This window comes from Magnolia sinica, chromosome 19, assembly GCF_029962835.1.
Source record: "Magnolia sinica isolate HGM2019 chromosome 19, MsV1, whole genome shotgun sequence".
Classification (NCBI taxonomy): domain Eukaryota; kingdom Viridiplantae; phylum Streptophyta; class Magnoliopsida; order Magnoliales; family Magnoliaceae; genus Magnolia; species Magnolia sinica.
This window is the reverse complement of record NC_080591.1, coordinates 50635898-50661709: the sequence shown is the minus strand read 5'-3', so window position 1 is coordinate 50661709 and position 25812 is coordinate 50635898. Positions and strand designations below refer to the sequence as shown.

General features: G+C 42.3%; 1 pseudogene; it reads left to right on the top strand.

The window, feature by feature from the left end:
• Positions 1 to 517: 517 nt before the first annotated feature.
• On the top strand, positions 518 to 25515 carry LOC131235503 (IAA-amino acid hydrolase ILR1-like 7; annotated as a pseudogene).
• Positions 25516 to 25812: the final 297 nt, after the last annotated feature.

The following is a 25812-nucleotide window of genomic DNA, read 5'->3' as shown; positions in this document are numbered from 1 at the left end:
CCATGTGGATTGAACATTCATGAGATCAAGACCGTCCATTAGGTACGGTGCCTCATGTTAACCATTGAACCCAAAAAATATTATAATTAAAAATTCAGGTAGGCCAAACCATTGGAAAGAATTTGGATGAAACGCTGGCCATTAGTATTTTGTAGGACCCACCATGGTATTTATATATCATCCAATCCATTCATCTTATGTTCCTCATTAGAATAAATGAATTATCCAAAATTAACAATATTTAAAAGCTCAGTTTGCCCATTCTACGTGAATTTACTGGTTTTATGTATAATATTTTTTGAGTGGCCCATATTATGGTTGAATCAGCCTAATTTTTGGGATCAAGGACAAAATAAAGGTATTGAGTCTGATGGACAGCGTGGATTTTAATAATTTTAAGTATTTTCTCCAAGTTAGAGAACCTAACCCAGGTAGGTACCTGGCGAGGTACGCTGCCGTTAATATTGTAGAGATGGTCTGATTAGCTCTGCCTGCATTTGTCTCCCACTCCAAGATTCTTCAATGAAGTTTCCTTCTCTTCTTCTCTTCTCTCTCATGTCTTCAACCTTCCTCTCATGGGCTTCCCAGAATTCATCCCCCCACATCGGAATTCTCGCCGGGGAGCTCCTCGAATCGGCGCGGGACCCGCATTTCTTCGGCTGGATGAAGAGCATAAGAAGAAGAATCCATGAGCATCCAGAGCTTGCTTTCGAAGAGTATAAGACTAGCGAATTGATCCAATCCGACCTAGACTAGCTTGGGATCGAGTATTCATGGCCGTTCGCAAAAAGGGGCCTCATCGCTTCGATTGGGTCTGGCGGGTCCCCTTGGTTTTCTCTAAGGGCAGACATGGATGCTCTTCCTTTGCAGGTATGTTGGTTTTTGAAGACAATGGATGATTGAGTGGATAGATATACACTGGAGCTCGGTGTATAGTCATCTTGATGGGACCATGGCCTGAAACGTAGAGAGGTAAAGTTGGGACTCCCAAGTCTTTAATCAATGTACCTTTTCTGTCCGCCGGTGCCCACAATTTTTTTACACCAAAACTTTGTGTCTAACCTAGTGTTTAGTCTAGTTGGCGGGTCAAAATCTGAAGATTACGCCAATCAAATGATGCCAACGGTCCAATTGGGATTTTGACTAGAATCTGATTTTAGTTTCATGGCCATTCTATCAGACGGCTAGATTTCATGGGCATATGCACCGACCACACGGATATGATTGTTGCACCGAGTTGCCCAGTATACCTTTCAAACAAGATGTTGTAAGATGTCTTCAATCCGTCTGTAATTGGGTTTGTCGATGGTCTGTCATCGACAGACCACTAGATCCCATCGAGGAGGTGCCAATCCCATCGATAGCCCGCTCAATCCCATTAATGAAATTTATTTATTTATTTATTTATTTTTTTGTCTTTGCTCACTGGACAGTTTTTTTGTCTACATTGATTCGATTGAAAATGGCTTTGATGCCATCGATTGGTCATTGATAGCACTCAATCCGATTAAAGCTCCCATCGACCGACTTATGCAGTTTTACAAATTGCTGGTTTTATTTCCTAATTCGATTTTATTCATATTTAAGAGTTTGTAATCGGAGACTAGGGTAGAGAAATGTGCTTAAGGATTTTGTGAGCAAGAGGAGGTCAAAGCTAGGGTTTTTTGTATAGTTTTCAGGATTTATTATAGGATCAGTAAGTTCTTTCATCTCTTGTAACATTGTTTATTTTAGTGGATTCGTTGTCGTTTTGTATTGTGGTTTTTTTTCACGTAAAATCTTGTGTTCTCTATGTGCTTGGTTGTTATCTCTTATTGTTTGATTCTAACTCAAGATTACTTTTAGGGTTTTGAGTTTTTTGAATCTGAAAACATGTCTTTTAAGGGATCTAATATTAAGTATAAAATGGAGAAGTTCACTAGGAGAAATAACTTTGAATTATGAAAGGTTAAGAGCTGAAACGTACTGCATTTATAACTGATGAAGAGTGAGATGAACTAGATGAGAGGGCTACAACCTCGATATAATTATTTCTAGAAGACAATGTCTTATATAATGCCTTAGATTGAAATATCCCCACAAGAATATAGATTAAACTTGATAGTTTGCACATGAAGAAATTCTTGAGGAGCCGTCTGTACCTTAAGAAGTAATTTTATAATCTTAAAATGACAAAAAGGCCTGATATTAATGAACACATGAGCACTTTCAAATTTCATGACAAATGGGACCCCTCAAATGCATGGTATTGATGTCTGGCACAATCATGATGGAGCCCACGTAGCTCGACCTCATGGGAAGGTCCCAGGGGGTTTCATGGGAAGAAGCATCACATGCACCTTTGCACACATTTCATGGGCCTCTAGTTTGAACAGTCCATGTGATGCAACATCCCATGAAACCCTTGGGACCAATTTTCATCATGATCTAAAACTCTGGTGGGCCATAGGAAAGAGAGATCCAAATCAAGGGAGGAAATTGTTTTCTTTTGCCATGGCCCACCAAAGATTTAGATCAAAGTAAAAGTTGAGCCCTGGGGTTTCATGGGGTGCTACATCACGTGGACCATTCAAATTTTGAGCTCACATCATGTATGATGCATTCTCAAAAAGTTCTCGTGAGAACTCGTGTGCTGCTGAGCATTTGGCTATTTATATAGTTTAGATTCTCCTCCATTCCAAACGGGCCACGAGTATATCATGTACTTGTCTTCAGTCTAGAGTTTGAATTATCTTAATTTGCTTATTTGTGTCTGATACCTTGCAATGACGATGGTCGGCTTAGAGGAGCTGGTGGTATGGGAGCATAAGAGCAAGCACGATGGTAAGATGCATGCCTGTGGTCATGACGCCCACGTTACAATGCTACTCGGGGCCGCTAGGTTGCTTCAACAACGTAAGGATGAATTGAAGGTAATCCGTAAACAGTTCTAATATCACTATACATTCACTACTTTTTCTTTGTTCTTTTTCTTTTTCTTTTCTTTTTTTACTTTTTATTTTTGGGGATGCTTGATAGTTTGAAGACCGTCATTGAAATTCCATCACACAAACAAGAGAATTCCTGTTTCAAATTCATGAAACTGAACCAAATAGTAGGACACGTCTACATTGATGATGCTTTATATATAGTAGGAAACTTAATGACTGTTTGGATGTATCCCACAATGTGGATGGGACCCAAAATGAGAATTCAGTGAAACAACATGGAGCCATTTTCATCACATCTACATTTTGAGACCCTTATAAGAAATGGGTCTGCCTAGCGAATCCTCCCATCCACATTTCTCAGGACATGATGAGACGCCTGAGAATTCAGTGAAACAACATAGAGAGATTTTCATCGCATCTACATTTTGGGACCCTTCCAAGAAATCAGTCCATCTAGTGAATCCTCCCATCCAAACATCTCACGACGTGATGAAATGCCTGAGAATTCAGTGAAACAACTTAGAGCCATTTTTATCTCATCTACATTTTGAGACCTTTTCAAGACATCGGCCATCTAGCAAATCCTCTCATCCACACTTCTCAGGAATTGATGAAAGGCTTGAGAATTCAGTGAAACAACTTAGAGCCATTTTCGTTACATCTACATTTTGGGAGTCTTTCCAGAAATGGGTCGGTCTAGCGAATCCTCCCATCCACATTTCTAAGGATGTAATAAAACGCCTGAGAATTCAGTGAAACAACTTGGAAATATTATTTTCATCAAAGCTGCATTTTGAGGACCCATTCAAGAAATGGGTCCGCCTAGTGAATCCTCGCATGCGGATTTCTTAGGAACATGATGAAACGCTTGCTCATCCAAAATGCCAACACACATATACCACCATCCACATTTTGTGGTCCATTCAGTGAAACAACTTGAACGCATATATCATCACATCTGCATTTTGGTCAGGCCCTTTCAAGAAATAGGTGCATCTATAGAATCCTTCCATACACATTTCTATGGATGTGATGAGACCATCGCTCCCCTAGAATGTAGATGCCCATGAAAAAGAGCCCGAGGCCATGCACCAACATTCGGCATTCCTTGGCACCAATCTACATTTCAATCTCCATTTGCCATGGCAGGTGTGTGGATAAGATAACAGATCACCGTTTTCTTCCTGAGGATAATCCTTGAATCCACAATGAGAGAAAAAAAAAAAAAACTAAAAAAAATGTCTCTAAAAATGAGTTATAAAATTAATATATTTGAGTGGAAAAATGAATGAAATACCTACGATGAACTTAATGGCCTTATAATAGCAAAAAGACACTAGACTCCTAGACTGAATAATTAGGAAACCTTTATGGAAAAAAAAAATTACTTAAAAATAATAATAATTTACTTAAAATAGTAAAAAGACACCTAATCTTACTCAAACATGTAAATAAACTCTTAGATGATGTAAAGGACTTTGAACCATAACTGAATTCTTAAAACTCTTAAAAATAGCAAAACTGTAACTTACTAAAATAAAAATAAAAACTATTTCTTTCAAACTAGATCAAATTTTGCCACATATTCATGATTGAGTTTCTCAGCCCAATATCTTTCAATATTCCTTGCTGACCATGAAGTTCTGTGTCACTTGTTCTACATCATCATGTTCTTTTGCTTTAAAGGGGACCGTGAAGCTTGTTTTCTAACCAGCAGAGGAGGGCTATGCTGGCGCATACCATATGTTACAAGAAGGTGCGCTTGAGAATGTACAGGCGATCTTCGGAATACATGTTAATCCTGGTTTTCAGACTGGTACTATCGCTTCAAGACCGGGTCCCATTTTGGCTGCATCGGCACGATTCCTGGCCACAATTCAAGGGAAAGGCGGGCACGCAGCAAGTCCACACAAAAGCAAAGATCCGGTTCTTGTCGCATCCTTTGCAATCCTCGCCCTCCAACAGCTTGTTTCTCGAGAATCGGATCCTCTTGACAGCAGAGTAAGATTCTTCCCTCATCTCCTGAAGTTTCCTATATTACTTCGTAGCCTAGATTGAAATGTGTTACAACTCATCCATTGTGTGTGTTGATTTCATTTATTTGGGTGCACCAAATGTCATGAAATTTCATGATATTTGGTGCAACCAAACACACCTTTATTTATTTATTTTGTATGTGTATATTTCATTTATTAGGGTGCATGTGGTTGCACCAAATATCATAAAATTATTTCAGTGTCTCATGATCAATCACTCTAATTTGGTGTAAAATATCATGATATTGTGCATGTGCAACCAAACGCACCCATAGTTTGTGTTTGTGTATGTACCAAATAAAAAAAGTGTGCTTGTGTGGAATACATGTATGAAAACAATGTGGATGGACGCAGAGCCCAAACATTGATATTGATCAGATGATTTTAACCATCTTAACCGTCTTATTTCAACCACTGAGCACCCAACGAGTGTAATTTTCAGGCAATGCTCTTTGCACCATTTGGACTGTCCGGATTGGAACGAATGCATGACTCATCTGTCGGTGGATGAGTTGCAAACTAAGTTAATGAAATTTGTGTTTGGTTGCAATAAATTTCGTGAAATATCATGAAATTTTGCATTGACTTAGACTGAAATATTATGAAATTTCATGATATTTGGTGCTACCCAACGGGTATTAAGATATTTTCTGTTGGCAGAGGAAGAATTCCTTTATTTCTTCTTTCCATCGACTACTACAAAATATGGAAAAAAAAAATTAAAAAAAATTGTAGTAATAGGCGAAAATTATGGTGATTCAGTACTAGACTATGATACAGGACATGAAAATTAAATATGATATGCGAGATTTCAGGCTTAAGATCACAATAGTTTAGAAACAATTACACAAATTCCATATCCCATATGAAAACCCAAACATTTAATTAAAGGGAATTTATGCGGGTCCGGGCCTAAACATGGTAGGGCTGGATCAATAAAAATTATGAACCAAACGATACTCAAATATAAGAAATAATTATCCACACATGCATAGTAATCAGTCCCTAATCCAAGAGATTTAAAAATTCCAATTTGGGGAACCCTAAGGTAAGAAAATGGGCATGAAATTGGAGATTTGAGTAATTTAAGGTTAGATTTAGGGATTTTGGGTGAAAGCGGAGTGAAAGAGGATCCAAGAAAATCAAGAAATTGAAGCTCAAGTGGCTTGAAAAGTTTCCAGAATGCAAGATCATAGGGTTCCCACCATCTGATCAGTTCGAAACTCCATACGTGGCCTGAGGACCATAAATGAACTGTACACATCAAATTTCAGCCATTGGATCCCTTTGAAAGTGACCCAACGGACAGATCAGCTCATAAATCAGTGATTTGGGGCCCACCTGCTATCTGGATAGGTTTCAAAATTGGTGTCAACGCATTAAATGAGATGAGAATACAGATGGTCGGAGCGGATTTCTCACATGCATCAAGCTGGGACCCACCGTGCGTACGTGGGAGTGCACATGGGCTGTGCACTCGCAGTGCACCGAGCAAAGCAAACGGTCCAACTTGCGTTTGACCGCAAGTCCCGCCCGCAACGCAACAGAGCCCGCCTCTGTTTACAACAGACGGACGAACTGTCCGTCCGCCATCTAAGTATGGGCCACCAGCAAGATGATCGGGACCGTCCATTTGTTTCGGAGGGTCAAACCGACCATACATATAAGGTTTTGCCTGATCTATGCTCGCATACACAGGAGAATACTGCCCAAACGTGGGACGGACGGCTGAATGAAAGCATCCATGGACCACACCGATTTTGATCCAAAAACAGTGATTCCCGCCTGGTTTTTCGAGCAGAATGCAGTGGACGGCGTGGATTTCTCAAAACAAAAGTGATGTGGGCCCCACCATCAGTACAGCCAAGAGCGTTACGCACCCTGTTTCGCAGCCGGACGCTGTCCGGTTTTTGCGGCAGGTTGTGCGCTCGTGGGGGCGATCGGATAGAAGATCTGATCCGTCCATCATGTAGCTCATTCAACAACGTCCCAAGGGACGTTGATTTTACGGACAGAATGCAAGGAAAATGGGAGTGGGAGGCTCCGAATTTGACTGCGTAAGGTTTATTCACGCAGCCGACTCATCTGCGGACTGCTGTGCGTAAAGAGAGCTTCCGCAGCTGACTCGTCTGCGGACTCCAGCCCTCCACCGCCCCTGGATGTATAAAGGAGAGGGACGGCCAGTTGTGGAGAGGAGGAAAAAAAAAGGAGAAAGAAGGAAGAAGGCAGTTAGAACGTGGCTTGGCTCGTTTTTTTTGGGACGACTGGAGGGACTTTTGCTGGGAGAGAGGCTTTGGACTTGAGCTTGGATCTGGAGCAGGGAGAGAGATAGAGAGTAAAAGGTTTTTTTCCTTTTTATCTTTGTTTAAGGGTTAGCCGCATCATGACGGGCTAAACCTCTTAGCTGGGGCTAAGAGGTGAAGCTTGTAGCCTGATGGGAGCTTTTTACTTATGTTTTTTTTCTTGTTTAAACTGAATTGATGTTGTTTTTAGTTTAATTAAAGGAATATTTTTTTTGTCTTTAATGGTCTGTTGTGACTGAAATTACAATGGATCTGCAATGGCCTTGAATATCTCCTTTTCCCTTTTGATGTATATGACGTCAGGAAGCCCTGTTGTTCACCATCGTCTCTTAGGCATGGTCGGATGATGATACCCTTCCTAACTTTCATGCATTGTTGATTGGTTGGTAATTAGTTTAATTCTGTTGTTTGCTTTGCCTCGTGGGCATGGGTTGATGATGGAATCCATTCTAATTCATATACCTTTCATCTCTGTAAAAAACTATATTAGAAGAAGTTCAGTTTAGTTTACATGATGATGGCATAAGATCTCCCTGATCTCTACAAGTGGATCCTCTGAATCCCCAGTTTCCCTTCCTCTGAATTCCTTAAGTTTAGATTAATCTCTCACCATTATTCATCAATTTACATTGGATTTAGATTACATCTTTTGCTAGTTCTATATCTAGTTAGTTTCAGATCACGTACAAGTTTCAGTCCCTGTGGATTCGACCTCGGTCTTACCGAGTTTATCAATAAAAATTATGAACCAAACGATACTCAAATATAAGAAATAATTATCCACACATGCATAGTAATCAGTCCCTAATCCAAGAGATTTAAAAATTCCAATTTGGGGAACCCTAAGGTAAGAAAATGGGCATGAAATTGGAGATTTGAGTAATTTAAGGTTAGATTTAGGGATTTTGGGTGAAAGCGGAGTGAAAGAGAGGAGAGAGACGAACCAGAGAAGTACCGTACGCATGGACAACAACAATGGCTCAGATGCACGTGCGTGTGATCCAGGCTGCACGTATGTGGGGCCTACTATTCAGAAAAAGGCCACCTTGGCCCTGGTCAGCCAAGGATGGACCATGAAATTTTGCTATGGTGAGGAGAATTGCTGCAATAGATGATTGATTCAAAGTGTAGATGATGGGGTGAGATGAGAAGAAGGGATGGTAGAAGATGGGTAGTAGAGATGGCGATGGATGGGGGCGAATCGGGATAGATATGGCTTCGCACCATGATAGTTAACCCTTCGATGAAGGGAGGGCTTTGCACCCAATTAGGCTTCACAACTCAGAGAGTAGGAAAACGCAGAATTTTTCTTAATCTTCAATGAATGAAAAGAACTACAAGGGGTGCCTATTTATAGGGAAAATACTATACCCCAAAAACTCGAACCATGTGCGCAATCTATTACTTGGTGATAAAGTAAACTAAAATAAAAATCAAATAAAAAAATCTAAAGCGTTCACGATGTTTTAAATAATAACAATAAGTAAAACCTAAAATATAAAATCAATCCGACGAGTGAGTCACGATCATGAGATCCCATGATGGGCTTTTCTTGACTATCAAGCTCACCCTTTTGAACCAAAACTTCGTCTTCTAGCTACGAGGCCCTTATTAGACGTCGTCATCAAGCCAGATCGATGGTGGAGCCCTCCTTCTGTGTACGTACGTGCGTAGGGGGGTGGTGTGTGTGTGCGTGTACGTGTGCGTGTACGCATGATGTCCTCATCAATTCTCTCCGGCTGCAAAGATTTCGCCACTAGTGAAATAAAACTCGTAAACCGATCCAGGATGTCAGAATCAAGTCTTTGAAACTCTTCCTCAGTGAGCCACGTACTATCTGAAGCTGGGCGTGACTTCTATTTAACCAGGTACTTCTGAAACCCGCCGTCCGATGTGGATATTATCTGATGGTCCAGAATATCCTTTATTTCCTCTCTAGGTGTGGAAAGGGTAGGTATGTGAGGTGGAGGTTGAGAAAATGGGTCGGGAAGGGTAGATATGGGATGTAGTAGCTGGGAAGATGAATCAGGACAGGTAAGTATGAGAGGTAGAGGCTGGAAAAATGGGTAGGGACGAGTAGGTATGGGAGGTAGATGTTGGAAAAATGGGTCGGGAGGGGTAGGTATGGGACGTAGTAGCTGGGAAGATAGGTCGAGACGGATAGGTATGGGAGGTAGAGACTGGTAAAATGGATTGGGAGGGGTAGGTATGAGACGTATTAGCTGGGAAGATGGGTCGGGACGGATAGGTATGGGAGGTAAAGGCTGAGAAAATGAGTCGGGAGGGGGCTATGGATCAAGGGAAAGGCCTGATGAATCAGGATGGTTAGGCGAAAGGCTGGACAATGCATCAATGGCCCCTTGAAATGCAACTAGATCCTCCATATTAAATGTTGAACTAATTACCATGGAGGGTGGAAGGTTTGCCACATACACATTAAGACCGTTTCGTTTTATAATTTTGATAGGTCCAGTGCTACGCGCTTGTAACTTACGAACGGCTCCCGGAGGATACCACTCGGGCCTGATGCGGACCATCATAGAGTCCCTCACATTGAATTCCTTGAAAGATTTATACTAGTCTGCAGAAAATTTGTAATGTTCATTACTAGTAGTGATCTTCTGCCTGATTTCTTGATGTCATGAATGAATGTAATGCACAAAAGACTCTGCAGGCTCTGACGACCTATGGGACAGTGATATAAGGACAAGATCAATAGGTTTCTCAGGTTTATAACCAGTAACGACTTTATAAGGACTGAGACTTGTGGACCTATCGACAGAACTATTAAACGCAAACTCGACTGTAGGTATTACGGTGTCCCATATTCTGATGTGCTCTATATCCCTCCTATGGGGAGACTCATCCGGTAGATCATCAGGAAAGACATCATGAAACTCATCCACTACTGGAATGGCCTCAGTAGGTAATTCTACACTAGCCTCTAGTGCACTCTCTCAGCCACGAGGCCGCACCTGTACCCCTCAAAATAATGGTCTTGATGTCCCTCATGGGGTGGGGGTACAGGTGCATGCCCATGACTGATTTCTTGGCCACCTTCATTCATTGGTCTATCCTCCTGGCCACCTGCCTGAGATTGGTCATCTTCCCTAATGGTGGGGTTTGTCCTGAGGGAGGTCTCTATTTGGTCAAGGCGTTAATCTATATCTTGTTCCAAGCATTTATCCCAAGACTCGATTTGCTAAGACAGCTTGTTTAGTGACTCTAGCAGTTGTTCCATGTTTAGTGTAGGGTGTTAGCCAAAACCATGACCCATACGTGTGGGCGTACAACTTGCAACTCTACCTAAGGACCTTCTACGATGATATATGGGACTAAATAATCGTATGAGATTCTATATGAGGGAAACTACACATTGCTACTAAAATCCAGCAATATAGTTGTTAAAATAAAGAAATAACAGAAAGTTACAGCAATGTAAATTGCTAACTTCCTGCTAACAGAAATTTCAGCAACTAATATCAGGGACTATTGACTCCTAAAAGCTACATATGATTAATTGAATGCATGATGGACTCAAAAAAACTAGCCCTAAACATGTAATGTATTCTCTTATAAGAACCCTAAGCTTTGATAGCAAATTTGATGCAGGACATGAAAATTAAATATGATATGTGAGATTTTAGGCTTAAGATCACGTTAGTTCAGAAACAATTACACAAATTACATATCTCACATGAAAGTCCAAACGTTCAATTTAGGGGAATCTATGCGGGTCCAGGCCTACACATGATAAGGCTGGATCAATAAAAATTATGAACCAAACAATACTCAAAGATAAGAAATAATCATCCACACATACATAATAATCAGTCCCTAATTCAAGGAATTCAGAAATTCCAATTCGGGGAACTCTATAGTAAAAAAAAGGGCATAAAATTAGAGATTTGAGTAATTTTGGGTTAGGTTTAAGGATTTTGGGTGAAAGTGGAGTGAAAGATAGAAGAGAGACAAACCAGAGAAGTACCGCACGCGTGGACAACAACGATGGCCTAGACGCACGTGCGTGTAATCCCGACCGCACATGTGTGGGGTCCACTATTCAGAAAAAGGCCACCTTGGCCCTGGTCGGCCAGGGATGGACTCCAAAACCCCCAACTCTTAGCTTGATCCGATGTTCGGTTTTTGCATGGTGCTCCGCCGAAGTTTCAGCCCTCCTATAGGGCCAGATTCTGAAATTCTGCTATGGTAAGGAGAATTGCTGCAATAGATGATTGATTCGAAGTGTATATGGTGGGGTGAGATGAGAAGATGGGTAGTAGAGATAGTAGTGGATGAGGGCAAATCGAGATAGATGTGGCTTCGTACCACGGTAGTTAACTCTTCGATAAAAGGAAGGCTTCGCACCCAATTAGGCTTCACAACTCAGAGATTAGGAAAACACGGAATTTTTATTAATCTTCAATGAATGAAAATAACTACAAGGGGTGCCTATTTTAGGAAAAATATTATACCCCAAAAACTCGCATCATGTGCGCAACCTATTACTTGGCGATGAAGTAAACTAAAATAAAAACCAAATAAAAAAATCTAAAGCGTTCGCGATGTTCTAAATAATAACAATAAGCAAAACCTAAAATATGAAATCAATCCGATGAGTGGGCCATGATCATGAGATCCCATTATGGGCTTTTCTTAACTATCGGGCCCACCTATTTGAACCAAAACTTCGTCTTCTAGCTAGAAGGCTCTCACTGGACGTTGTCATCAAGCCAGATCGATGCTAAGGGCCTCCTTCTACATACGTACGTGCGAGGGGGGGTGGTGTGCATGCGCGTGTGCGCATGATGTCCTCATCAGACTAGCTGCATCCAATACAAATGTTTATGTGTTCAGCTTAACATACAAATTGACGTGTGAGGCCCACCATGTTGTTTTAATGACATCCAATCCATCCATCATGTTCTTCCTCTCCCATTCTCCTCGTTTCACGAAAACTCCGATCAATCCAAAACTCAGGTAGGCGACACATGTAAAGCCATTCCTATAACATCTAAAATCACATGTCGTGGCCCACCTAAGTTTCATGATGGCCGTTTTTTTTTTGTTTTTGGTGTCCATTGATAATTTCCAGATGCATCTTTTTAAATGGATTAGATGGAATATACAAAACAACGTGGGGCCACATACAATCTGGAAGGTTATTAATGGTCAGTACCTCCATCCTAACTGTTCCATCTAGTGTGGTCCACATGAGTTATGGATCAGCCTGATTTTAATTTGAGCCACAGGGAAAAATAAAGGGGACACAAATGATGAATGGATCAGATGTCATGAAAGCATCATTAAACAGCCCTGCATATCAATCTTTATGTTAAGCCTAGTGCAGAAACATGTGTACAAGATACAACCTCAATGTGCAATGACTGTTTAGTCTGTCAATATATACAGGAATGTTTGAGAATGTACATGTTGAAAAACCATAGTTTCCAGTAACCAAACAGACCCGAAAATTCTATCGGTGGTCCACAGTAATTGCTTTTGACATGTGTGCAATCTCAACCACAGGTAATCAATCTCAGTTGGATTTGTTAAGGGTGGAGAAGCACACAATGCAATCTCAGAGTCTGTGAAGTTTAGAGGAACTTTCAGGAGCATGACAGCTGATGGTCTCTCTTACCTCTTCCAAAGGATCAGAGAGGTAGTAAGATTCATATGCAACTACAGTCATTTGAGCATAGTGTCCACTGATCCAGACCATTGAGTGATAGATGGACCCCTATGAGAATGGGACCCAGGTCCCAAAAATCACCCTGGTGGGACAATATGAACTGTTAGGACTGCCTTCAAATGGAATTTTAATAATAAAATGTGAACGAAAATTCCATGTCGCTATAGGAAGAGAAAGGTTTGACACAGGGAAGGATGTGAGGTTGAGCACCGTCTTCCTCAAGAGGATAACTATTCGGAATCCACGGAACTTCTCTGGACTCCTCACAGAGACTTCTCGAATCCACGAGGAAAGAAAGCAGAAAATAGAAATAAATTCTAATAAATTCGAAATTGATTAATGAATGAATAATAATGAGTTCACGACCCTTTAAATAGGGGTACCAAGCAATGGGAAAGAAATCAAAATCAAACTACAACTAAAACTCCTAGAATCTGCGACTTGCTATAAATAGTAAACTATTTATATACGGTCGTGATGTCTACTAGTGCGCAAGGTTTTTGGCCAAAAATAGTGTCCTATTTGGCTTCACCAAACCGTTCTCCTAATTTTCTAAGCTCTTTTCACGTTGAATGCAACTCCTAAAGCCCAACGGATGAAGAGTTATAATTAAACTAAAACTTACTATTTTTAGTAAAAATGAAATTAAAATAAGGAAACGACAGTCGATTTGGCGGTATTTCGTAAATTCAGCTTGGGCAACCTGGCATAGCGGGGTTGGTTGGCTAAAGTAGCTCGTTCTACCCCAAAATCATATATTTTACGTCAGATAATTCATTCCGAATTGCGAGATACGCCCGATTTAAGGTCCGATGGTCTGGATCACTTTTGTCGTCGACCGGGCCTTTTCTAATCCATCTTAACCATGTAACTGTCCGTGACCCACTCTACATCAGTCTCCTCTACCTGAAAAGAACTCGTCCTCGAGTTCTCGTCTTTCTGATCTGGTTCATGATACTCGGTCAGGTCCGCGACAGTGAAAGTCTGTGAGATCGCCATATCACCTGGAAGATTAACAACATAAGCGTTGTCATTGACCTTTCGGATGATTGGTACCAATCCAATCTTTTTATTCTTCAACTTGTTGTATGTTTCGGCCTGAAATCTTTCTTTGCGCAGATGGACCATTACTTTGTCTCCCACCTCGAACACTTTTTATCGCTGATGTTTATCCACTTGCTCCTTGTACTTTTCGTTCGAGGCATGTTGCTTGGTCTGTACATCCACATGAATGCCCATGATCCTGTCTGTCATATGTTCTGTTGTAATTCTCATGCCTGGGAGCTTGGGCAGAGGGACCAAGTCTAGTGTGTGGTGAGGTACTCATCCATAAATAACCTAGAACGGGGATTTTCCTATCGAGCGGTTCACCATGTTGTTGAATGCAAACTCCGCTTGAGATAAAACTAAATCCCACTGCTTTGGTTTTTCTCCTAAAATACATCGAAGAAGGTTTCTCAATGTGCGATTCACAACCTCAGTTTGCTCGCCAGTCTTTCGGTGGTAGGCACTGTTAAACTGAAGTTGTGTATCGAATCGAGTCCACAAAGTCCGCCAAAAGTGGCTTATGAACTTCGTGTCACGGTCAGAAGTAATAACCTTGGGAACCCCATGTAGCCGCATAGTTTCTCTAAAGAATAGATTCACCACTTGTGTTGCATCGAGAGTCTTCTTGCATGGAATAAAGTGCGTCATGTTAGAGAAATGATCTACAACTACAAACACCAAATCCATGCCGCGTTGTGTTCGTGGGAGACCAAGCATGAAATCCATAGATAAATCCTCCCAAGGGCCATTAGACACAGGTAACGGGGTATAGAGGTCCGTATTATGAGATTGCCCCTTGAAGGTCTGACAAATATAACAACGTTGAACTGCCTTTCCTATATCACGTACCAATTGCAGCTAGTAATACCATTCTTCCACAAGAGCTCGCATCTTATCTTAACCAAGGTGTCCACTAAGGTCACCTCCATATAGCTCTTGGATTATCTATTCCCTTAGCAAACTATTGGGGATGTACAGTCGATTTCCCTTGAAAAGGAACTCGTTTTGCATATGTAAGTCACCGGGGTGACCTTCTTGGCATCTAACCCATGCATCTTTGAAGTCGTCATCGTCGGCATAGATGTCTTTGAGGCGCTCAAACCTGACAACCTCATTGCTCATAATGACTAACAAAGTTGCACGATGACTCAGCGCATCGGCTACTTTGTTTTGTTGCCCTAACTTGTGTTTTAGCATGACATGAATTCCTGTAAAAATGAGGTCCATCTAGCATGCACACGGTTAATGTTAGCTTGACTATTAATAAATTTGAGAGCTTGATGGTTTGTGTAAAGTATGAATTCCCTTTGAATCACATAATGTCACCAGTGTCGCAGTGCCTGAACCACCATGTACAACTTGATCTCATATGTAGACCACTTCTTGTGTGCATCGCTGAGTTTCTCACTGTAGAAGGCTACAGGTCTACCTTCTTGAGACAAAACTCCCCTAACCCCGACATATGAGGCATTACATTCGACTTCAAATAATTTGTCGAAGTTGGGAAGTACAAGAACCGGGGTCGTGGATAATCTGTGCTTGATTTCGGCAAAGCTCCTGTCGACTTCGTTAGTCCACTGAAACTGCCCCTTTTTCATGCAATTTATGATTGATGACACAATGGTACTAAAATTTTTCACGAACCGACGATAAAATGTCTTCAGTCCTTGAAAACTTCGTACTTTGTGAATATTTGTGGGAACTGAACATTCTCTGATTGCCTTCATCTTTTCCTCATACACCCGAATTCTCATGGATGTTATGATAAAACCTAGAAACAATAAGCTATCAGTCATGAAGCTGCACTTTTTAAAATTGAGATACAATTTATTTTCAGTGAGCACTTGAAGGACCTTCTTAAGGTGTTCCATATGGGTGGTTTCGTCTTGACTATATATCAAAATATCATCGAAATAAAGCACAACGAACCACCCAATGAAAGATTTCAGAACTTGGTTCATCAATCTTATGAATGTGGTAGGCGCATTCGAAAGACCAAAGGGCATGACCATCCATTCGTACAATCATTCCTTAGTCTTAAAGGCTGTTTTCCACTCATCACCCGGCCATATTCGAATCTAATGGTAGCCGCTTCTTGGGTCCAATTTAGAGAATATTTTTACACCCTCTAGTATGTCCAGCATATCGTCCAACTATGGTATAGGAAACCTGTATTTTATGGTGATTTTGTTGATGGTTTGGTTCTTAACACACATGCGCTAATTCCCATATTTCTTTGGAGTTAATAGAGCTGGTACGGCATATGGGCTCATGCTTTCTCGAATAAGACACTTACGGATCAGCTCCTCCACTTGTCCTTGTAGAATCTCGCACTCATTCGGACTCATTCGATAATGAGGACGATTGGGTAAACTGGACCCGGGGACAAAGTCGATATGGTGTTAGATATCCCGCATGGGAGGTAACCCATCGGGAAGGTCATCAGGCCGGATTTCTTTGAATTCATGTAACAAGGGCCTTAGTCTTTCAGGGATGATGGTAGGCTCGAGTTCTTACCCTTTTACAATTAATGCATAAGCCTGTCCTGTCTTTGGATTCTTCCACGAATGGATGAACTATACGGTTTCAAGTGGTTCATCTGGATCCATAGGAGCCAATATGGTTTTCTGGCTGTCCTTGACGAAGCGGATTGGTGCTTTCATCTGCCTGGTTCGTGTAAGTTGCAGTTGTTCCCACCAAGCTGAAGCCCCACCATTCAATTTGTAGGCCACAAGCTTGACCTTCTTTGCTTCAGGGATGTCCATATATTTAAAAAATCGCTCAACTTCAGAAAGTCAATCGAGGAAATCCTCAATGTGTAGTTAGCCATTGAAGTTAGGAATATCAACCCGCATCTTGAATTCTCGATTTATTCGATTTACTCGATCGCCACCTTGTCTGGGGTGTAGGAAGATTATGTCATCGATCTTCTCCTCACTGGATCCTCCTTTCTCGGGAATGACCCTTAGATGCACTGTCGATACTATCCTGCGATCAGGGTGATTACGAGTTTTAGCAATTGGTGGTGAATAATTATCACCAGAACACGGAGTTGCCTTAGGGTTTCCGCCAAGAGATCCGCTATGCGGTCGATGGAAGCCTGCAACCCTTGCATGGCTTGCCGATTCTCTTGCTGCGTTACTTTGAAAGCTGCCGCCATTAAAAGTAAATTCCCTAGAGCACCGCCCATGGGATTGTTGCCCAACCCGTCGTTAGAAGCCATTTATCTGAGGAAAAACCTCACTTTGATACCAAATTAATGCAGGTAAGGAAGTGAGGTCGAGCACCGTCTTCCTCAAGAGGATAACTATTCCGAATCCACGGAACTTCTCTAGACTTGTCACGCCCCAAACTTGGAAACTGGGCTCATAAAATTCCTGATCGCCAAATTCGGCGCCGACAGCCTTCATAGTACCCCATTCTCGGCTTCCAGCGCCCATTCGCCAGGTTCCGATCCTGGGATGCTACGAGGAGGATTTTCAACGTCAGTTTGATTTGTAATAAGCATAAACAAAGGCATAACCCATAAATAACAACCAAAAACTCCATCACATTTTCACTAGATCAAAAACTTTACAAGTACAATGAGCATAAAGGGAAATACAATGATAATGAACAAAAAGCTCCAGGATGATCTGCTATACGCTACTGCCTCAGCGTTGCTATGGTCCAACGTCACCTGCACGCAATGGTCGTGCATAAGCTTATAGAAATCTTAGAGGGTGGTGAGAGTGTGTGCGAAAGGTAGTAATACAGTTATGCAGTATCAGAGTAATGCAGAATATGCTGATGAATCCATGAATACCATTAGCCGTACCAAGGTCATACGATGCAAAGCATGAATGATGTCGGTCATACCAAGGCCATGAGATGCGAGATGCAAACCAAGCACACCAATCCTCATCTAAGTCCACATATCAATACAACTCAACTCTGGAATATCACTGGGGTCTAGTACACTCCAACTAGATTGTCTCCCCATCGCGCGTAATAAGGTGAGTGCAAGAGACCTCACTATCTGCCTGCCAATATCGGGCTCGGCTCGTCAATAGCGGACTCATTCCTCGAGCTAGTCAGACTCAACCTAGCTTTGCCCCCTCTTCTTGGGCGGGTAAGGTCGCACCTCCTTCCAACCGACCACGACACAGTGGAAAGCGCGACCTTCTGGTAATCGACACTCGACGCTCATGTACCTACTCGATCTAGATGTTGGAACAACCTCCTGGTACCATAAGGGTTTAGGGACTTTCACCCAGGGATATCTATAACACCCTATGTAGAACAAGATTTTCGGTATCCAATCCTGCTAACCACGATACGCCTGTGGCGGCTACGACCCAGATGTCGCTAGGGCGTACAGTAATCATGTCACACAATGCGAAATGCATGAAGCACACTATCCAGTCATGTAGCAATCTTGCGCGTACCGTGCTCTAATGTGGGCAACACCGCTTATCTGGGAGCCCATAAACAATCTGTCTGAAGATACATGCTATGATCAGTCACTTCTCATATCAAGCATACATATGATGTGTATGATCATGAACCATGGAACTATACTAACATATTATATGGTGATAGATACTGTTCATAACAAAGATGGGCCTAGACGGCCTACAAGTATGGGCCTAACAATGGACCCTAGGGAGAATTATAATGCGGACATTTAACCAACATTATTCTTATAATGTGGACGTCAAACCATCATTACTCCGAAGGCATGACCGAATCAAATGAGCCGAATTGAATGGGCCGATCAAATGGGCCGAATCGAATCAGCCGATTTAAATGGACCGATCAAATGGGCCGATAAAATGGGCCAAACCAATGGGCCAAATGTATATCAAATTGGGCCCACCCTTATGTATTTTGAGATCCGACCTATTCATAAGTTATCAAAGAGAGATGAAATGAAAACAATTACCAACTTAATTGGAAACTACCGTGGCCCTTAGGAGTTTGAACGGTGGATGTCACTGTCCACTATTTAAATGGTGGGGTCCACTTGAACTTTAGATCTGACCCGTTCTTTTGCGCACGCCATAAAATGATATCACAAGTAGTTGGACGGTATGGATATAACACATGCATCATGGTAGGCCCCACCACCTAAACAATGGGCCTTGAAGATAAAACACACTTCCTAGTGGGGCCTACACGTAGGATAGCAGTGGGTCCCACAGAATTGGACGGTGTACAACAAGTCCCACGGACCTAGTTGACGCCAAGGGAGCAAGAGCAGCTACATAACTGCTGGACGTGCAGCCTCAGCTGATTAAAGATACAGAGGTGGGTCCCATGTAGGGCCACCCTCATATGATATAAAGTATATATATATATATATATTAATATATTATAAAGTCAGCTGCTATACATGCAGCTTGTCTGCATTAAAAGGGAGAGCTGGGTCCACGTAGGGTCCACCATCTTACATATATATAATATAAAATATATAATTTTTATATATAATATATAAAATACATACATATGATATATGCTGACATCCAGGCCATTGGACAGCCTGGATAGTCACATGCATTAAGGAGGGCCCCACACGTGGGGTGGGTCCCACCGTCCAAGGATGGTGGACACCACTCGTACATGATGGTGTGGCCCACTCCAAATGGATGCACGGATCACGTGGGTGGGTCCCATGGACCCCACCGTCAGTTGACACTTCTCTGCTAGTCACCCTCACTAGGGAGCGATACCAAGGCCTCAGCGTTGTGATGAGGTATCTGCACTCAGTCTGCCAGTTGAGCTATTGGATCTGGGTGTGGATGGATATCAAGGAAGGCCCCACACAGACATGGGCCCCATCGTCCAAGGCGGTGGACAGTTTGGATAAAACACATACCCTATGGTGTGGCCCCACACGTGGGGTGGAGGGTGTGGATGGGTCCATAGACCCCATTGCCAGTTAACACTTCCCTGTTTAGCACACCCCCTGTCAGTCCACACTTCACTGTTTAGCACACCCCACCACAGTACACACCTCACTGCAAGTCCATGTCCAGCGTCCCTGGACGCTGGACAGTGTGGATATGACATAGGCATCATTGTGGGTCCCACTTGGACGTGGCCCACTAGATTTGGATCAATCCGATATTTGTGTTTCTCCTACATCCAGACCCACCTAAAGGCGGTCAGCAAGGTGGGCCCTACGGATGGGACGGCGTGGATCATACATCACAGTGAGGTCCACAATACATGAGAAAGAGAGAGAGAGACATCGGCGAGGATCGAGGGCCCCCGCCACTATAGGCCCCTCTTTGATACAAAGCCTATATCAAGGTGGGTCCCACCATAAGTGGGCCCTTACATCACAAAAATTAAAGAGATGAAGATCCAAAATCACCCACCGTCTTCTTCTTGCTCCCTTGTGTTCCTTTACTCCTTAGCTTCGATCCTAATGGAGAGATAAAATTTTGAAACGGGAGATGAGAGAACGAGAAGGTGGGCCACACTTGTTGCTTGGGAGAGCTTGGAGAGGCTTAGACGTATGGTATCTTGGTTGCTTGAAAATGAGTTTGAAAAAAATGAGAGAGTGATGGTTGTAAAGAGAGAGAGAGAGAGAGAGAGAGAGAGAGAGAGAGATATGGGTGATGGATGTGTAAGAGACTTTTTGACTTTTGTGGTAGATGATGTAAGAAAAGTATGGGTGTGTAATAACCTTTTTGACTTTGGGGGTTGCTTGGGGAAGGGTGTGAGGTGATGGTGTACTTGGTTGAGGTGATTGGTTGATGGGTTGATGCATGTGATAAGTTGTAGAGATTCTCTCAGAATTCGTACTTGTAGTATTTTCCCCGAACTGAACGCGGGCCCACATCTCCTAGCCTAGGTATCGCCTCGGCGCGCGAGACGCGGCATCGAAACCACGGCGACGGCACGGTCGCTAGGGTACAAGTGTCGAGTTGAGCCGACTTTGGTTGACGGCGTGTGTCTTAGGGTCGCGCGCAAACTTTGGATAAAGGTCGAAGGTTGCCGGAATTCGACCGGGAAGATCGCGGAAGCCTAAGGAGCGATACAGTTTAGGATACGGGGCTTACAGGACTCCTCACAGAGACTTCTTGAATCCACGAGGAAAGAAAGTAGAAAATAGAAATAAATTCTAATAAATTCGAAATTAATTAATGAATGAATAGTAACGAGTTCACAACCTTTTAAATAGGGGTACCAAGCAATGGGAAAGAAATCAGAATCAAACTACAACTAAAACTCCTAGAATTCGCGACTTACTATAAATAGTAAACTTACTATTTATAGACGATCATGATGTCTACTAGTGCGTAAGGTTTTCAACCAAAAATAGTAAGTGTCCTATTTGGCTTCACCAAACTGTTCTCTTAATTTTTCTAAGCTCTTTTGACGTTGGACGCAACTCCTAAAGTCCAACGGATGAAGAGTCATAATCAAACTAAAACTTAATATTTATAGTAAAAATGAAATTAAAATAGGAAAATGATGGTCAATCTGGCGATATTTCACAAATCCGGTTTCAGTAACCCGGCATAGCAGGGTTGGTTGGCTAAAGTAGCTCGTTCTACCCCAAAATCATATATTTTAAGTCGTCGACCTGGCCTCTTCTGATCCATCTTGGCCATGTAACTATCCATGACCCACTTTACATCAAGGTTGGACGACTAGTTACTTCATCATAGTCCAACATAGGTGGGGCCAATCAAATCAACGGTCTTGATCACTGAACCATGGAGCTGCTATCATTTGTGTTCTTATACAGACTCGATGTTAGAGCGTATATAATAGAGTCAGGTAGTAGTAGTCCCGGCCCACGGTATGTACGTCATCCAAACCATTCACTAGAGCTGGGCATGTCTGACCCGATCCATTGGATCCAACCTGACCCAGCCCTATCCGAACCGATCAGAACCGAACCGACGGCCTGTATCGGTGCGGATCGAATTAGGTTATTCAAATCCGAATGTTTTTCGGATCAAAATCGAATCGTGGTCAATCTGGACCGATCCGAATGGATCCGATCCGATCCTACCCGATCCGGAGTAGATAAACCATGTGCATTCACGGTGACCCCAACAGAATTGCTACTGCTCCTAGTTTTGAAACTAAACAAGAGAGAGAGAGAGAGAGAGAGAGAGAGAGAGAGAGAGAGAGAGAGAGAGAGATTTCCAAGTTTACACGGTACTTAAGTAATTTAAAAAAAGAGAGAGATTTTGAAAGAGGGGAGAGAGTTTACTCTTACACTATTTTTGCTTCAAAAAAAACTGATCGACATAAATTTGTGGGCCCCATTGTCATGTATACGACATATCCGTGTCATCCATCCATTTCATCAAAACATTTTAACCCATGAGCCAAAGAATGAGGCAAATCTAACATTCAAGTGGCCCACACCAAAGTAAATAGTGGGCCCAAGAAGTTTTTAACGGTGAGAGTTCGAATCCATTTTTACTATGTTGTGGTCCACTTGAACTTTGAATCTACCTCATTTGTTGGCTCATGCTCTAAATTCATTAAGCATGATGGATGAACGGTGTGGATAATCTAGGTACATCACTGTGGGCCCCACATATATTTCGCAGCATCCTCCCGTTGGAACCTTACCTCAAAAAAAATCAAACATGCCATGTGGGCCCCACCACGATGTATGCGTCTCATCCATGCCGTCCATGTATTATTCTAGATCATTTTATGGTATGAAACCAAAAATGAGGTATATACTAATCTCAAGTAGACCACATTATAAGAAACAGTGTTGAATGAACATTGACCATTAAAAACTTTTTGGGGTCATAAAAGTTTTATATCAAGCTGATCTTTGTTTTTTCCCTTCATCTGGGTTTGTATGACCTAATCAATAGATTGGATGTTGAATAAACAGTATAGTGGGCCTTAGGAGGATTTTAATGTAGAATATCCAATCATTATTGTTTTCCTGTGGTGTGGTCCACCTAAGATTTTTAACCCTCTAATATTTTTTTATCAAGCCTTAAAATAATCTTTAAAAATGGATGAACGAGCATCAATGAAATACATACATCATGGTGGGGTCTACAGAGCAGTGACGACCGGTGGCAAGGGAGTAGCCCGTCCATTTCCAGTACAGGGCTACAGCTGTACTGGTGCGTGACGCGTCTGGCACCTCGAGCTCTGAGTTGTACCAACGGTTCAAAGGAGATCAAAGTTATATAGGCTCCACAGTGATGTATTTATTATATCTACACCGTTCATATATTTTTAGAGATCATTATCCAAAAAATGAATAATATCCAAAAATCATTTGGACCACACCACAAATAAAAGCAGAGATAATGATTTTCACCATAAACAATTCGAATGGTTCACTTGATAGTTAGATCTATCTTATTTTTCGTCTCAAGCATTCATACGAGCTTGCCAAATGGATGGACGGTTAGGATATAACACCCCATGATCAGACCCACAGAACTTGCCAACATCAATCCAGCACGTTAACATAGCTATGCGCCTCGAGCTCTGAGTTGTACTAACGGCTCAAATGAAATAAAAAATTACATGGGCCTCACAATGATGTATTTATTACATCCATACCATTTATCCATTTTTCGTGACATTTTAGAGCATTAAAAAAAAATTAATCATTTCCTAAGCTCAAATGGACCACACCGAAAATAACAACGGGGATAATGATTTTCACCATTAAAAAATCCGATCCATACCCAACCCGACTTGGTTTCCCGAAGGCCAACCGTACATTGGATCGGTTCGGGCCAGATGTCCCGGAGTCGGTCCCGGATCGGATCAAGTTCGGATTAGACTATATACATTTCGGGCCGGATCAAGTTGGATCCAATCCGATCCGACTCAACCCGATGCCCAGCTCTACTGTTCACGCAACGGATTACCTCATATTATCCTGAAATGTCAAAAAAAACAGCCTGATCCAGCAGTCGGGTGGGCCGACACACGGGGATCAATATGAGAGAGGACACCCACCCTTGACTTTCATAAGGGCCTACCTGGATTTAAAAGTAGCCTGAGTTTTGGTCTGGACCCTTCATCCAGGACAGATGAAGGGTCGGTCTTAGTGACCTAGATTCCATGAACGCAACATGGTGGGCCCTCCCCACAAATCAAAGATGGGCTTTCCCTCCTCCCAACTTGTATCCCATGTTGTAGCCCACCTAATTTACAGATCGGCCTGATTTTCCGCTTCTGTATGAAATATGTACTGACACACCTAATGAACGGGTTGGATTTCTTCATGCGTCAAGCGGGCCCTACACCTTGTTTGGTGAAGATACAAAAAGTACTGAGGGTGCGTTTGGACATGAATGGAATTGGCATTGGACCGTGTTTGGGAAATCCAGAAATCGCGATCCACAGCCATTTGGAATTCGAATTGGCAATGCCGAACATGCAGTAAACTCCCACAAGCTCATAGAGAAGCAGGTATTTTAGCGTACTGAGTTACTCAGTAGGCAATCCGCTTCTATGTTCAGGAGGTTTTACAAGTCCGGTGGGCCCCACTGAAAATCAAGGCAGGGGTCCACTCCCACACTATTCCTTTCATGTCTCCACCTGACGTTTGGATCAGCCTGATTTTGGGGCCATGAGGGTTTTCTGAGGTGACACATCTGCTGAACGGGATGGATGTGCTCAAAACATCATGGTGAGGTGCAGGTGAGTTGGACTGATGAGTATGACACATTGGCATGACTGTGTGAGATCCGGGCCGTTCATCAAATGGGTCCCCACCATAAACATGGACATATATGAAAAGAAAAATGACAATGTGACGGATGGTCCATATCCAGTGCACACATGTGATCCACGTACGGCTGGTTCTATTCGCATTGAATGGCGAAGAATCCTGTCCATCTAACACATGTGGGCCCCGCTTGTCACTCCTTATTGTTGATAGGTCATAGAGGCGCAGTCAGCCGTGCACCGTTGTTCAGCGACGGTAGAGTTCATGGAGAAGAAACTGATACCGTACCCAGTGACGGTGAATGACAAATCAATGTATGAGCATACAAAGATGGTGGGAGAGGAACTAGTTGGAGAAAACAAGGTGCATTTGAGCCCAATGATCATGGGAGCTGAAGACTTCAGCTTCTACTCGACTAAGATGCCGAGTCTTATGTTTTGGGTTGGGACGAATAACAAGACGTCGGAGCCCATCCCGTCACTGCACTCTCCCTACTTTCATCTTGATAAGAATGCTCTTCCCGTAGGAGCGGCTCTGCATGCTGCGGTCGCCATCACTTGGACAGCAAATCTGGTGATTTCTAAGTGGTATGTACTTTGGGCCTTTTTTTTTTTTTTTGAAAGACCCATGGCCCACTTAAGTCCATGCAAACTTCTTATAGGGCACGTCCCACCAACGCCCATAGTAGGGCCAACAATGATGTGAGCCCATAGTTCACCGTAGAGCTCAACATATGCTCAAAGGTTCATTCATTCCATGGCTTGACAACATTTTACCGGAGATCTCCGAAATTTCAACACCATCATCGCACTTGTTACTAATTGTATGTAGGGAAGAAAGTTCAAATGGACTAAAGCAACATATCAAAGCTTTAGTGCCATAAAAAAGAAGATGACATGTGCTCTAGTTCTTTCACTTCCAAACTTCAATAAAGTCTTTGAAGTGGAAAATGACATTTAAATGTTGGCATTGTCGTGGTTTTAAGTTAGGAAGTAAAGTCGATCTTCTTCTTTAGCTAGAAAGCTTAATGATGACGGAAGAACTACTCTTATGGGTGTCAGTGGGTCAGGCTCAGGCCTAAAAGTCAGAATTTTGAATAGAGCCAGCCCGACAACCCGTCTCAAAACATTTCAAA